At 46.1% G+C, this 14,242-nt stretch overlaps 1 pseudogene; it reads right to left on the minus strand.

The window, feature by feature from the left end:
• Nucleotides 1-310: 310 nt before the first annotated feature.
• LOC140717881 (peptidyl-prolyl cis-trans isomerase A-like) lies at nt 311-1,345 on the minus strand (annotated as a pseudogene).
• Nucleotides 1,346-14,242: the final 12,897 nt, after the last annotated feature.

Genomic DNA, 14,242 nt, shown 5'->3' on the forward strand with positions numbered 1-14,242 from the left:
AACTCTTTCCACAATCCATGGGCACTTTTTTTATTTGGTGAGCAAGTATACATTTTATTTGAATGAAGTGTTTTAGTACAAGGCTAAAATAAGCAAATAATTCCATTATACCTCATGAAAAAGTTAAAGGCTAAGCCCTGCCACAGATCTCTGAAAATTGATGGTTCAGGCTCCAACCTGGGCAAAAGCCTCAGGTAACTTGGAAACAAACGTACGATCACACAAATCAACTTGAGATTTGGATTTTGCCACCTTCATAGCAACGTAACAACGGAAGAAAGACTGAGCAGCCACCGTAGGCATGTTCTCATCACATTGTTCCACAGTCAAGAATGCCAACGGTAACACTTGTCTTTCCACTCTGCCGTCCCTTTGATTCCGCTTGTTGTACGACATCCATGCCTTCTGCCACACGGCCAAATACAACATGCCTTCCATCCAACCAACTAGTTGGGGCAGTGCAGATAAAAAATTGTGTTCCATTTGTATTGGGCCCAACATTTGCCATTGACAGTGTCCCTAGTCCTTCATGTTTTTGAGTATGAAGTTCTCATCAGGAAATTTGTTACCATAGATGGATTTGCTCCCTGTGCCATTGCCTTTTGTGAAATCTCCACCTTGGCACATAAACATATAAACAATCACAGCACGGAAACAGGCCATCTCGGCCCTCCTGGTCCGTGCCGAACGCTTACTCTCACCTAGTCCCACCGGCCCGCACTCAGCCCATAACCCTCCATTCCTTTCCTGTCCATATACCTATCCAATTTTACCTTAAATGACACAACTGAACTGGCCTCTACTACTTCTACAGGAAGTTCATTCCACACAGCGACCACTCTCTGAGTAAAGAAGTTCCTCCTCATGTTACCCCTAAACTTTTGCCCCCTAATTCTTAACTCATGTCCTCTCGTTTGAATCTCCCCTACTCTCAATGGAAGCAGCCTATTCACGTCAACTCTATCTATCCCTCTCAAAATTTTAAATACCCCGATCAACTCCCCCCTCAACCTTCTACGCTCCAATGAATAGAGACCTAACTTGTTCAACCTTTCTCTGTAACTTAAGTGCTGAAACCCAGGTAACATCCTAGTAAATCGTCTCTGCACTCTCTCTAATTTATTGATATCTTTCCTATAATTCGGTGACCAAAACTGTACACAATAAAGCCAGGAATTATTCGGTGAAAAATGGATCCCTTAAACCCATCACTGTCTGGCTTGGTAGAAAGCACACGGAAGTTCTCTGCAGTTTTTGGAACAACATCGCTCCTTTGCTCGAATACAATGCGGCCCCCTAGCTGCTTATCAAAACCAATGTCAAAGAAGACGCAAGGGTTGCCCATTCTAATTTTTTTCCCTCTCTCACCACTTCGTGCTAACCTCAACCGAGCAGGCTGCTAGTGGTGCTAATTCCCAAATCTATGGGCACTTTCAAGGACTCTTCATCATGCTCCCGATATTTATTATTATTTATTTATTATTTATTTTTTCTTTTTATATGATCTTCTGCAGATTGGTTGTAGTTTTTCATTGATTTAGTTGTGTTTCTTTGTATCCACTGCAAGAAAATGGATCTCAAGGTTGTATATGAAGACGTGCGTGATAATAAAATTTACTTTGGAGTTTTGAACTTTATGATTCAGTTTGCCTGAGATTTAAAACTGAATTTAAAACTATTGTGTAAAGTGCTGGTCACCAAATTATAGGAAAGATGTCAACAAAATAGAGAGAGTACAGAGGAGATTTACTAGAATGTTACCTGGGTTTCAGCACCTAAGTTACAGAGAAAGGTTGTTCAAGTTAGGTCCTTATTTGGAGCAGAGAAGGTTGAGGGAGGACTTGATAGAGGTATTTAAAATTATGAGGGGGGTTAGATAGAGTTGACGTGGATAGGCTTTTTCCATTGAGAGTAGGGGAAGATTCAAACAAGAGGACATGAGTTGAGAGTTAGGGGGCAAAAGTTTAGGGGTAACACGAGGGGGAACTTCTTTACTCAGAGAGTGGTAGCTGTGTGGAATGAGCTTCCAGTAGAAGTGGCAGAGACAGGTTCGGTATTGTCATTTAAAGTAAAATTGGATGGGTATATGGACAGGAAAGGAATGGAGGGTTATGGGCTGAGTGCAGGTCTGTGGGACTAGGTGAGAGTAAGCGTTCGGCACGGACTAGAAGGGCAGAGATGGCCTGTTTCCGTGCTGCAATTGTTATATGGTTATATGAAGGTAGCCAGTGATTTATGGCCGCAGGAATTTAGCGCAACCTGTGAGTCACCAGCGCCTCAAGCTCATCCGAAAGTTAATCCTGAATGTTGGTATTTATGAAATGTAATTTAATTTTGCGGTTTTCCTTGCCGTGCGATTTCTGCGCGTCCCACCTGTATTAGTTGCAAGCTTGTCAAATGCCTTCCTTGTCATCGTTCAAAGATGCGGATATGACTTATTATGGCATTACTTCATAGTTTGCACGGGAGACTTTGATCTCTACTTGTCTTGTCAGCAGCTTCTGGCAGGAGGGAATTTTTTTGTGCATCACCGGATAGTTTGTGGGACTGAAATTACGAAGAAATGTGAAAAAGCAGCGATAAATAGTTCGCCGAATAACTTGAAGTGCTACAATATTAATGGATCTTGGACGCCAAGAATATATTTCATATCCAGAATCCGAACCAGAATCAGGTTTAATATCACTGGATTATGTCATGAAATTTATTCTCTGTGCTGCAGCAGTACATTGCAATACATAATAAAATCTGCAAATTACAGTAAATATGTTTAATATAGTTACATTAAATAAGTAGTGCAAAAAAGTAGTGGGGTAGAGTTCATGGGTTCAATGACCATTCAGAAATTGGATGGCAGAGGGGAAGAAGCTGTTCCTGAATCGCTGAGTGTGTGCCTTCAGGCTCCTGTACCTCCTTCCTGATGGCAGAGGGGAAGAAGCTGTTCCTGAATCGTTGAGTGTGTGTCTTCAGACTCCTGTACCTCCTCCCTGATGGCAGAGGGGAAGAAGCTGTTCCTGAATCGTTGAGTGTGTGCCTTCAGGCTCCTGTACCTCCTCCCGGATGGTAGCAATGAGAAGAGGGCATGTCCTGGGTGGTGGGGGGTTCCTTAATGATGGACGCCGCCTTTCTGAGGCATCGCTCCTTGAAGATGTCCTGGATACGACAGAGGCCGGTGCCCGTGATGGAGCTGACTGAGTTTACAACTCTCTGCAGCTTGTTTCGATCCCTCCCCACCGTACCAGACGGTGATGCAGCCAGTTCGAATGCTCTCCACAGTACATCTGTGGAATTTTCCGAGTTACCTTTGGTGGTCTCCTCAAGCTCCGAATGCTGATGTGTTAGGCCCAGGATAGATCCTCAGAGATGTTGACACCCAGGAACTTGAAACTGCTCACCCTCTCCACTCCTGACCCCTCGGTTCTTTGGTCCAGATACTTAGATAGACTCCAAAATCTGCTGTGCAAAGGCCAACAACTAAACAAGGGTTGGTTTAGATCGGACGAAACAGTAGACGCAGTTAAGAATACAGTTATCAACAGCAAATGACAGTCAGTCATGAAGAATCCTGAATGGTTTGCATCAAGTCAACTCGGGACACTGAAGACATTGCTGGGTTCTTTAACCCATTGAGGATGAACTTTTAGTTGAACCTGAGGCATTGATGACTCGAACGCTCCACTAAAATTTGCTGGTATCTGAAAATATCCTTACCTGTATTTACTTGCCTCCAATCAATTTAATGAAGAATATTTTCAGATCTGGGAGAACTTGCCTCTTGGTAACTCATGTCTATTAATAACACGATGGATCGGAATAGGGAAGATTTCAGGCTTGCGTCCGCATTGGCAGTAGAGCAGGGCTTGCTGCTTTGCGTCAGGAGGTTTGATATTTGGATGGAAAAGCACAAGCAGCAGCAGCCTGCCCAGGCCAGTTGCCTCCTTCGACTCAACTCCAGTTTAATTGCCATTCAACCATACATGAATACCCATGAATACGGCCAAACGTGACAGTGTTACTCCGGGACCAAGGCGCAAAACGCAATACCAACAGCCCCACACAGCACAAAGCACACATAGCGTGTACAAGACAGCAAGCACACGTAAGATACAGCCACACAAAAAATATATATAACCGTATAACAATTACAGCACGGAAACAGGCCATCTCGGCCCTTCTAGTCCGTGCCGAACGCTTACTCTCACCTAGTCCCACCGACCTGCACTCAACCCATAACCCTCCATTCCTTTCCTGTCCACATACCTATCCAATTATACTTTAAATGACAATATCAAACCTGCCTCTACCACTTCTACTGGAAGCTCGTTCCACACAGCTACCACTCTCTGAGTAAAGAAGTTCCCCCTCCTGTTACCCCTAAGCTTTTGCCCCCTAACTCTCAACTCGTCCTCTTGTTTGAATCTCCCCTACTCTCAATGGAAAAAAGCCTATCCATGTCAATGCTATCTATCCCCCTCAAAATTTTAAATACCTCTATCAAGTCCCCCCTCCAAAGAATAAAGACCTAAGTTGTTCAACCTTTCTCTGTAACTTAGGTGCTGAAACCCAGGTAATGTTCTAGTAAATCTCTTCTGTACTCACTCTATTTTGTTGATATCTTTCCTATAATTTGGTGACCAGAACTGTACACAATACTCCAAATTTGGCTTCACCAATGCCTTGTACAATTTTAACATTACATCCCAACTCCTATAGTCAATGCTCCTATACTCCGATACCCAAAAGCTTTCTTCACCACCCTATCCACATGAGATTCCACCTTCAGGGAACTATGCACCATTATTCCTAGATCACTCTGTTCTACTGCATTCCTCAATGCCCTACCATTTACCATGTGTGTCCTATTTTGATTATTCCTACCAAAATGTAGCACCTCACACTTATCAGCGTTAAACTCCATCTGCCATCTCTCAGCCCACTCTTCTAACTGGCCTAAATCTCTCTGTAAGCTTTGAAAACCTACTTCATTATCCACAACGCCACCTATCTTAGTATCATCTGCATACTTACTAATCCAATTTACCACCCCATCATCCAAATGGATATAGTCCAGACCCGAGCCAGAAGGGCTGCAGAGATCAGAATCAGGTTTATTATCACCAGCATGTGTTGTGAAGTTTGTTAATTTAACAGCAGCAGTTCAATGTAGAACATAGTATTGGAGAAAAATAAATAAAATAAACAAGTAAATCTATTACAGCATATGCACGTTGAATAATTAAAAATCATGCAAAACAGAAGTAATATATATTTAAAAAGTGAGGTAGTGTTCATGCGTTCAATGCCCATTTAGGAATCAGATGGCAGAGGGGAAGAAGCTGTTCCTGAATCGTTGAGTGTGTGTCTTCAGGCTCCTGTACCTCCTCCCCGATGGCAGAGGGGAAGAAGCTGTTCCTGAATCGTTGAGTGTGTGTCTTCAGGCTCCTGTACCTCCTCCCTGATGGCAGAGGGGCAGAAGCTGTTCCTGAATCGTTGAGTGTGTGTCTTCAGGCTGCTGTACCTCCTCCCTGATGGCAGAGGGGAAGAAGCTGTTCCTGAATCGTTGAGTGTGTGCCTTCAGGCTCCTGTACCTCCTCCCTGATGGCAGAGGGGAAGAAGCTGTTCCTGAATCGCTGAGTGTGTGTCTTCAGGCTCCTGTACCTCCTCCCTGATGGCAGAGGGGAAGAAGCTGTTCCTGAATCGTTGAGTGTGTGCCTTCAGGCTCCCGTACCTCCTCCCTGATGGCAGAGGGGAAGAAGCTGTTCCTGAATCGTTGAGTGTGTGCCTTCAGGCTCCCGTACCTCCTCCCTGATGGCAGAGGGGAAGAAGCTGTTCCTGAATCGTTGAGTGTGTGCCTTCAGGCTCCTGTACCTCCTCCCTGATGGCAGAGGAGAAGAAGCTGTTCCTGAATCGTTGAGTGTGTGCCTTCAGGCTCCTGTACCTCCTCCCTGATGGTAGCAAAGAGAAAAGGGCATGGCCTAGGTGTTGGGTTTCTTTAATAATGGACACTGCCTTTCTGAGGCACCGCTACTTGAAGATGTTCTGGGTACTTTGTAGGCCAGTACCCAAGATGGAGCTGACTAAATTCACAACCCTCTGCAGCTTCTTTCGGTCCTGTGCAGTAGCCCCCACCACCCCCAATACCAGACGGTGATGCAGCCTGTCAGAATGCTCTCCGTGGTACATCTATAGAGGTTTTTGAGTGTCTTTGTCGACATACCAAATCTTTTCAAACTCCTAATGAAGTACAGCCTCTGTCTTGCCTTCTTTAAGCCGCATTGATATGTTGGGACCAGGTTAGGTCCTCGGTGTTCTGCAATGTTGTTAAGAAGGCGTATGGTGTGATGGCTTTTATCATTGGTGGGATTGAGTTCAAGGCCCGGGAGGTAATGTTAAAGCTATATAAGACCTTAGTCAGACCCCTGCTTGGAGTACTGTTCTCAGTTCTGGTCGCCTCACTACAGGAAGGATGTGGATACTATAGAGAGAGTGCAGAGGAGATTTACAATGACGTTGCCTGGATTGGGGAGCATGCCTTATGAGAATAGGTTGAGTGAACTTGGCCTTTTCCCCTCGGAGCGACGGAGGATGAGAGGTGACCTGATAGAGGTGTGTAAGATGATGAGATGCATTGATGATGTGGATAGCCAAAGGCTTTTTCCCAGAGCTGAAATGGCTATCATGAGGGGGTATAGTTTTAAGTTGCTTGGAAGAGGGTACAAGGGAGATGCCTGGGGTAAGTTTTTCACAGAGAGTGATGGATGCGTGGAATGCACTGCCAGCAGATACGATAGGGTCTTTTAAGAGACGCTTAGATAGGTACATAGAGCTTAGAAAAATAGAGGGCTTTGCAGTTGGCAGTTTCTAGAGTAGGTTACATGGTTGTCAAAATATTGTGGGCTGAAGGGCGTATAATGTGCTGTAGATTTCCTTGTTCTATGTCAACCACAGTACAGCTTGTCTTCTGCCAATCAAACACTGGGGGGGCAGCACTGCCTCCAGCATGAATGCCGTGCCACACCGCCCCCTGGTGGAGCGCACTGGCTGCAACGCCTCTCTCCCGGCGGCTGTGAACAGGCTGTACCGCGGCTTGAGGCCCGGTCCTCCCCATGACCGAGCTCCCCCTGCCGTCCACCCCGCCCCCCCCCACCAATAAATCCGTGACCCAAACTTGCGGCATTCCACATTAACAAGGTCTAAAAGGATCTTGCGACCAAGACGGTCCCTCGCCATAAGCTGCACGCCTCCTTCGACGCTGGCGGCTGCACGGTGCGATCGAATGTGCTGCTATCTTCCCGAACCTTCTGTAAGAATACTGCTGACCTGGCCCTATCCCTGCTTCACTTAGAATCCAAAGGTAGCTTGTTCTCAACGTTTGACTGCTCAATGACTTTTCATTCACAACCTGGAGCTCTTAATTCTCCAGACTCGTCACTAAAGAAGTCTTTCCACATCTCCACAGCTGACTAAAACGAACCACATTTTCCCACATTATAACATCTGCAACTTTATCGATTCACATGGTCTGTCTTTTGATCCACTAGAACAGGGGTTCCCGACCTAGGGATCCACGGACCACTTGCTTAATGGTTTTGGTCCACGGCATAAAAAGGACTGGGAACCCCCCCCCCCCCGACTAGAACCTTTTCATTTTCACAGCTTGCTATCTTTCCATCACTGTCAAATTTTTCTTGTTCATCACAGTCAGTGCCCAGTATTGATTCGGTCAGCAGTCTAACCTGAGCAGTTCACTTGTCTGAAAATGATACCTTTATCCCAGCTTTCTGTTGGTTAACTAAAGACTTATTCGTCCTAATATATACTGAACTGAACTAAACTGAACAGTTCCTGGACTGTTTCAAAGACTCTGTGGTTTGATGTTTTATATTCAGTGTTTGTGTGATGTTTTTTGCCGGTTCGGTGTTTGATGTTTACTTTGAACGAGTTCCACAGTATTTAGTGTTTTGTGGCTATCTGTGGGAAGGCGAATCTCAGGGATGTATACCGCATACATAATATAACACCCTGGGAAAGGTCTCGCCGCTAACGTAATGGTCTTCCTGTAGAAGCGGTGTCTGGGTTATGGTTAGAGATAACGGGTGTGTTTTCCATGCTGTTTGCCCGACACCGGTGTGTGAGCTGGGTCTTTGGTTTGGTGGGAGATGAAGGGAGAAGGTGCCAGCGAGCAGAGGTCGTAGGACTCGTCCCGGCACGGGGCCGTGACCTGACAAAGATCGAAAGAGGATCAACGAAGGGGAAACCATGAGCTTCAACTTGTGCACATCAGACTGTTCCATTAAATTGGGCCCTTTTCTTCTTATTTTATTTCTTTACTAACCCTTTAGCCGAATTAAGAATTAGAAAGCTAAATCGTTTAATTGTATGCGGTGTACTGTCTGTTAATTCATGGTAATTCTTTGTAACAGTAAACGAATCACATAGCAGCCACACAAATGGGGCTTGCACCTCAATCTCACACATTTGGTGGGGCCAGAGATTGTCTTCCCTAGACTTATGCAGCCAACGGAACCATATTTTGACAATAAATGTACTTTGAACTCAGTGGTCACCTTATTAGGTAACTCCTGTACCTAATAGACAATGAGCATGCCCATGTTATTCTGTGGCTGTAGCCCATCACCTTCAGGGTTTGACGTGTTGAGCGTTCAGAGATGCTCTTCTGCACAGCACTGCTGTAATGCGTGGTTATTTGAGAAACTTTCATCTTCCTGTCCAGTCTGGTCATTCTCCTCTGACCACTCTCATTAACAAGCTGTTTTTGCCCACAGAACTGCCATTCACTGGATTGTTTTGTTTTTCTTTGTTGTATGACATGGGTGATCATGGTCTATCCTATGACTATGATTGTTCTTGGCAAATTTTTCTACAAAAGTGGTTTGCCATTGTCTTCTTCTGGGCCAGTGTCTTTACAAGGTAAATGGTAGGACACTGAGGAGTGCAGTAGAACAGAGGGATCTAGGAATACAGATACAAAATTCCCTAAAAGTGGCATCACAGGTGGATAGGGTTGTAAAGAGAGCTTTTGGTACATTGACCTTTAGAAATCAAAGTATTGAGTATAAGAGTTGGAATGTTATGGTGAGGTTGTATAAGGCATTGGTGAGGCTGAATTTGGAGTATTGTGTGCAGTTTTGGTCACCAAATTACAGGAAGGATATTAATAAGGTTGAAAGAGTGCAGAGAAGGTTTACAAGGATGTTGCCAGGACTTGAGAAACTGAGTTACAGAGAAAGGTTGAGCAGGTTAGGACTTTATTCCCTGGAGTGTAGAAGAATGAGGGGAGGCTTGATAGAGGTGTATAAAATTATGATGGATATAGATAGAGCGAATGCAAGCAGGCTTTTTCCACTGAGGCCAGGGGAGAAAAAAAACCAGAGGACATGGGTTAAGGGTGAAGGGGGAAAAGTTTAAAGGGAACATTGGGGGGGGGGGGAGCTTCTTTACGCAGAGAATGGTGGGAGTGTGGAATGAGCTGCCAGATGAAGTGGTGAATGCGGGCTCACTTTTAACATTTAAGAAAAACTTGGACAAGTACATGGATGAGAGGGGTATGGAGGGATATGGGCCAGGTGCAGGTCAGTGGGACTAGGCAGAAAAATGGTTCAGCACAGCCACGAAGGGCCAAAAGGCCTGTTTCTGTGCTGTAATGTTCTATGGTTCTAAGATGGGTGACCCCAGCCATTATCAATTCTCTTCAGCAATTGTCTTCCTGGCGTCAGTGGTCACATAACCAGGACTTATGATATGCACCGGCCGCTCGTACGATCATCTACCACCTTCTCCTATGGCTTCACATTGCCCTGATCGGGAGGGCTAAGCAGGTGCTGCACATGTCTTTTGGTAGAGATGTAGCTCCACCCTGCCAACCTTCTCTGCAAAAACTCGAGAGTCTATTATGTGTGAAAACCCCACATCAACAGTTTCTGAGATACTCAAACCACCCCCTCTGGCACCAACAATCACTGCACGGTGAAAGTCACTGAGATCACATTTCTTCCCCGTTCTGATGTTTCATCTGAATGACAACTGGACCTCTTGACCATTCCGCATGCTTTTCTGCACTGAGTTGCTGTCACATGATTGGCTGATTAGATATTTGCATTAACAAGCAGGTGTACAGATGTACCCAACAAAGTGGCCTCTGTCTGTATTTGTCCAACGACACATGCTTAATTTTGTAACTTTTAGGCAGCCCCTCAGATTGCAAGATGGCTTTACTCCATGATTTCTCTAGTTTCTGCTGAAAGATGGGTTGTTAGGTACGCCAGCTCTCCCAGCTGCTGGATGCTTCTCCTTCGGTTTCAGCTATCGCAGACCACAGATTCAGATGAGACGAGGACAGAGAAAAAAAATGGAGGCTCTGAGACCATCGGCGAAACATTTTCCCCTGCCCTCTTGGACGGAGTTCTGCTGCTGTGACAGTGTTCAGAATAGGACATGTGGGATTTAGAAGTTTAGTGAAGTTTAGAACGTGGCTTGCCCACTGGAGCCGGGTGAGGACAATCCGAACCTCAGTACTCTGTCCATGGTCCTGAAAGAGGTCGCTGACTTGAGCTTTTGTGTCTCACCAGTGTATTTGGGGGGTGGGGGGGGGGAAGGCTAGAAATACTGAGCATCTGTGGAGAGAGAGGGTAAGACAATGGTTCATGACCTTTCTTCAGAATCTTTTATTAACCTGAAACTTTAGCCCTGATTCCATCTCCACAGAAGCTGCCAAAATAGTCGACTATTTACAAGTTCCCGTGTCATGTCATTGAGGAGAAATTGTTTGTGGTAATTCTTTTAGATGATTTATGTATTGAGATTCAGCACAGAACAGGCCCTTCGAGCCACTAATCCCCCGATTTAACCCTCATTGGGCTTCAGGAGAAAACTGGAGCACCCGGAGGAAGCCCACGCGGTCACGGGGAGAACATACAAACTCCTCCCGGGCAGCGGTGGGAATTGAACCCGGGTCGCCTATACTGTAAACCGTGGTGCTAACCACTACGCTACCGTGCCGACCCAACTGTCCATGTCTCTGAAGTGCTGAAGAGAGCAATGAATACCATTCCTTGGTGCCAGGTTAGGGATCGAGGCCTATGAAGACTTTTTCTCGGTTTGTCTAAGGTTGTGGTGTTGCATTGGAGACGGTGATGAGTTCCACTATCGGTGTTTGTCCTCGCCAGCTTGTAGGACCTGGGATATAGAATGAAGTCCATGTTTTCCAAGGCCCCTTTGTAGATGCCGTGGGGCAGGCTTGTGAGATGGGGGTAGGCCTGCAGGTGAGTTTCATCTTCGACCTGCGTAGCGCAAAGCCTGTCCTCTGGCACATTCTAGCAAAGGGGTCAGCAGTCGCCTCTGAATGAGTGCACAGGCAAGCAGGCTTAAATTGATGTCCACGGTTCTGCAGAGGAGGTGAAGGAGGATACTCTACACTCTCCTGTTCAGCCTGCAAATCAGACCTACTACAACAGGGCAAACAAGAGAAAGCCTGCGGATAGAGGAAATCCAGGCAACGCATGCAAAATGTTGGCGGAACTCATCAGGCCAGGAAGCATCTATGGAAAAGAGTGAAGGGTTGACATTTTGGGCCGAGACCCTGCTTCAGGACCTGATGAAGGGTCCGACTGAAGGGTCTTGGCCCAAAAACGTCAACCGTTTACTGGCCTGCTGAAATCCTCCAGGATTTTGTATGTGTTACGTCAAAAGCATTGCAGCCAATGTTCAGAATAAATTCATTATCAAAGTACATTAACATTACCACAGTGGCACAAAGCTATGATAGCTTAGGGCATCCTGGAGTTTGAAGTTAAGTTCTGGAGCCATCTGTAAGGATTTCTACATTCTCCCTGTGACCGTGTGGGTTTCCTCTGGATGCTCCGGTTTCCTCCCACATTCCAAAGATCTACCGGTTAATTGGTCATTGTAAATTGTCCCATGATTAGGCTAGGGTTAAATCAGGGGATTGCTGGACAGTGGGCCTCAAAGGGCCAGAAGGGCCTATTCTGCACCGTATCTCAAAAAAAAAAGCCACAACCCACCACTTTCTGTAGGCTTTTCTGTTCCTGGGCATTAGTATTTCTGTATCAGGCTGCGTTCAACCAGTCAGGGTACTCTCCACTCTGCTCCTATAGAAGCTTGTGAAAGTTTCTGGTGAAAAACAGGAGGTAAAGATTCTTTGCAGGAATGGGACCAGCTCTCGGGGTTTCACAACTGGCCGTTGTCCGGCATGCTAAGGGCTCGGCCTGAGAGTTCGGCTCGCCTTTAGAGGCCTGGGATCTCAGGGCTCTGGAGGCGGGTGGATCGAAGGTTGGTGTGATGGCAGGAGATCCACGTGTTGTTGGGGGAGTCGGAATATTTAGGGCTGTGCGCCCAGAGACCCTAGATCTTTGGGCACAGAGCTCAAAGGAAAAGCGACGCAATGGACTTTTAACATCGTAAACCAGTGAGTTGTTTGTTCAGTCTCCCCTCGCGCTGTGAAACGGGGACTCCTCTTTCTTCCTTATTAGGGAGAGAGAGAGCCTGTGGTATGTCGAATACCGGGTGAACGAGTAGTCCTTGTGGTACCGCAAGCCTGTGTCTTTACCAGTGCTTTGTTCACGCTTGAGTGCTCGGTTGCGGGTGCCGATGCTTTTTTTTGCCGGGGGGAGGGGGATTGTTGCCTGCTGCCGCTTATGCGCCGGAGGGAAGGAAGCTGGGAGAGGGGGACTTTGTGGTTCTAACATTTAACTGTCGTTCATTCTTTGGGGCACTCCTCTGTTTTTGTGGGTGGTTGGGATGTGTATTGTATACATTTCTCTGACATTAAATGTAGCTTTGAAAGCTTTGAAAGATGAGGGATCGCATTGGGGCAAAGTAACAGCTTTGCTTTCCCTTATTCTGCATTGGTAATGAGTCTGAGGTAAACCCGCTGATTATGATCACGATCTGTATGTCATCGTCTCGTGAACAAATGGTATCAGATATCTGAGCACAGCTGGATTTGACAGAGCCAGGGTTTTTCTTCTGAGTTTAAGTCATAGTTGGCGCTGCCTCCCAGGTTCGCATGAGATACAAGTCAGGAGGATCCTTGCCGTGAGTTTTCCTGTGACAGGCAGATGACCGAGAGACTTCGCTGTAGCTAGAGCCATCAGTCTTGTCTTCTTCCTTGAAGATGGACACATCTATGGTGCCCCTGAGATTCCTTTGCACCTCTGCTCAGAATTTCTCTCCCACTTTAAAACAACGAGGATTTTCTCCGCTCCAAACGCCCTGCTGCTTCTCCACTGCTGAATGGATTCTTTTTTGCATCGCAGAGGTGGGATTGTGTGCGGCAGAATAGAATTGTGTCTAAGACTGATGAGAGCGAAAAATACTGCTTCCTGCAGCTACAGTATTAACCGTTCCCCTGCGCTTGTTAAGATTTCTATGGATCTTAACCTTCCAAGTGGCCAACTATAAGATTTTTCTTTGAAAATCCCTGAACATTATATACATTTGATCCTCTTCTACTCTGCAATTATATGCTCAGAAAAATTAGATTTTAAATACCATGTTCCTTTAATAGACCCTGTTGATTCTGCTTAATTATCTGTCTCAAAGTCCCTTGTTGCGGCTTCCTTAATAATGCATTTCAATATTTTCTTGACAGCTGACGGCAGCTAGCTCATCTGCAGCTCCTTCTATCGTGCTCTCTGTTCTTGAAAAGCTTCCTGACATTTGTTACCTTCAAATCCACTGGACCGCTTCCAGAGACATTTTGTGCTTTCTACCGTGAAGACTGATTTAAAAATATTTCGTTTAACGTCGGGGCCACATCGCCTAACTCCCTGTGCAATTTCGCCAGCCTCCACCTCGGAGGGGCCTCCTCCCTCACCTCCACTCGGGGCCCCGAACGGCCCGTCCAGGCGAGGCAACACTTCACCTGCTGGAGTTCTGTGGTGTCTGGTGCCCCCGATGGTGAGACCCGACGTAAATTGGGGTACCGCTCCGTCGAGCGATTTCCCGCCACCCGCCACAAGTGGGACTTCCCGGCCGACAAGCATTTTAATTCCGATTCCCATTCCCGTGCTGATGTGTTGATCTATGGCCTTGTCTTGTGCCAATATTTGGCCACCCTCAGGATGAAAGAGCAGCACTTTATATTCTGGCTGTGTAGATAATTAAACAGAACTCGATGGCATGAATATTGATTTCTCCTTTCAGTTAAAAAAAATCCCCCACCCCCCCATGCCTTTCTCTGTTCCCCACTCTGACCTTTTAC

The sequence above is a fragment of the Hemitrygon akajei genome, chromosome 28 (assembly GCF_048418815.1).
Source record: "Hemitrygon akajei chromosome 28, sHemAka1.3, whole genome shotgun sequence".
Lineage (NCBI taxonomy): Eukaryota > Metazoa > Chordata > Chondrichthyes > Myliobatiformes > Dasyatidae > Hemitrygon > Hemitrygon akajei.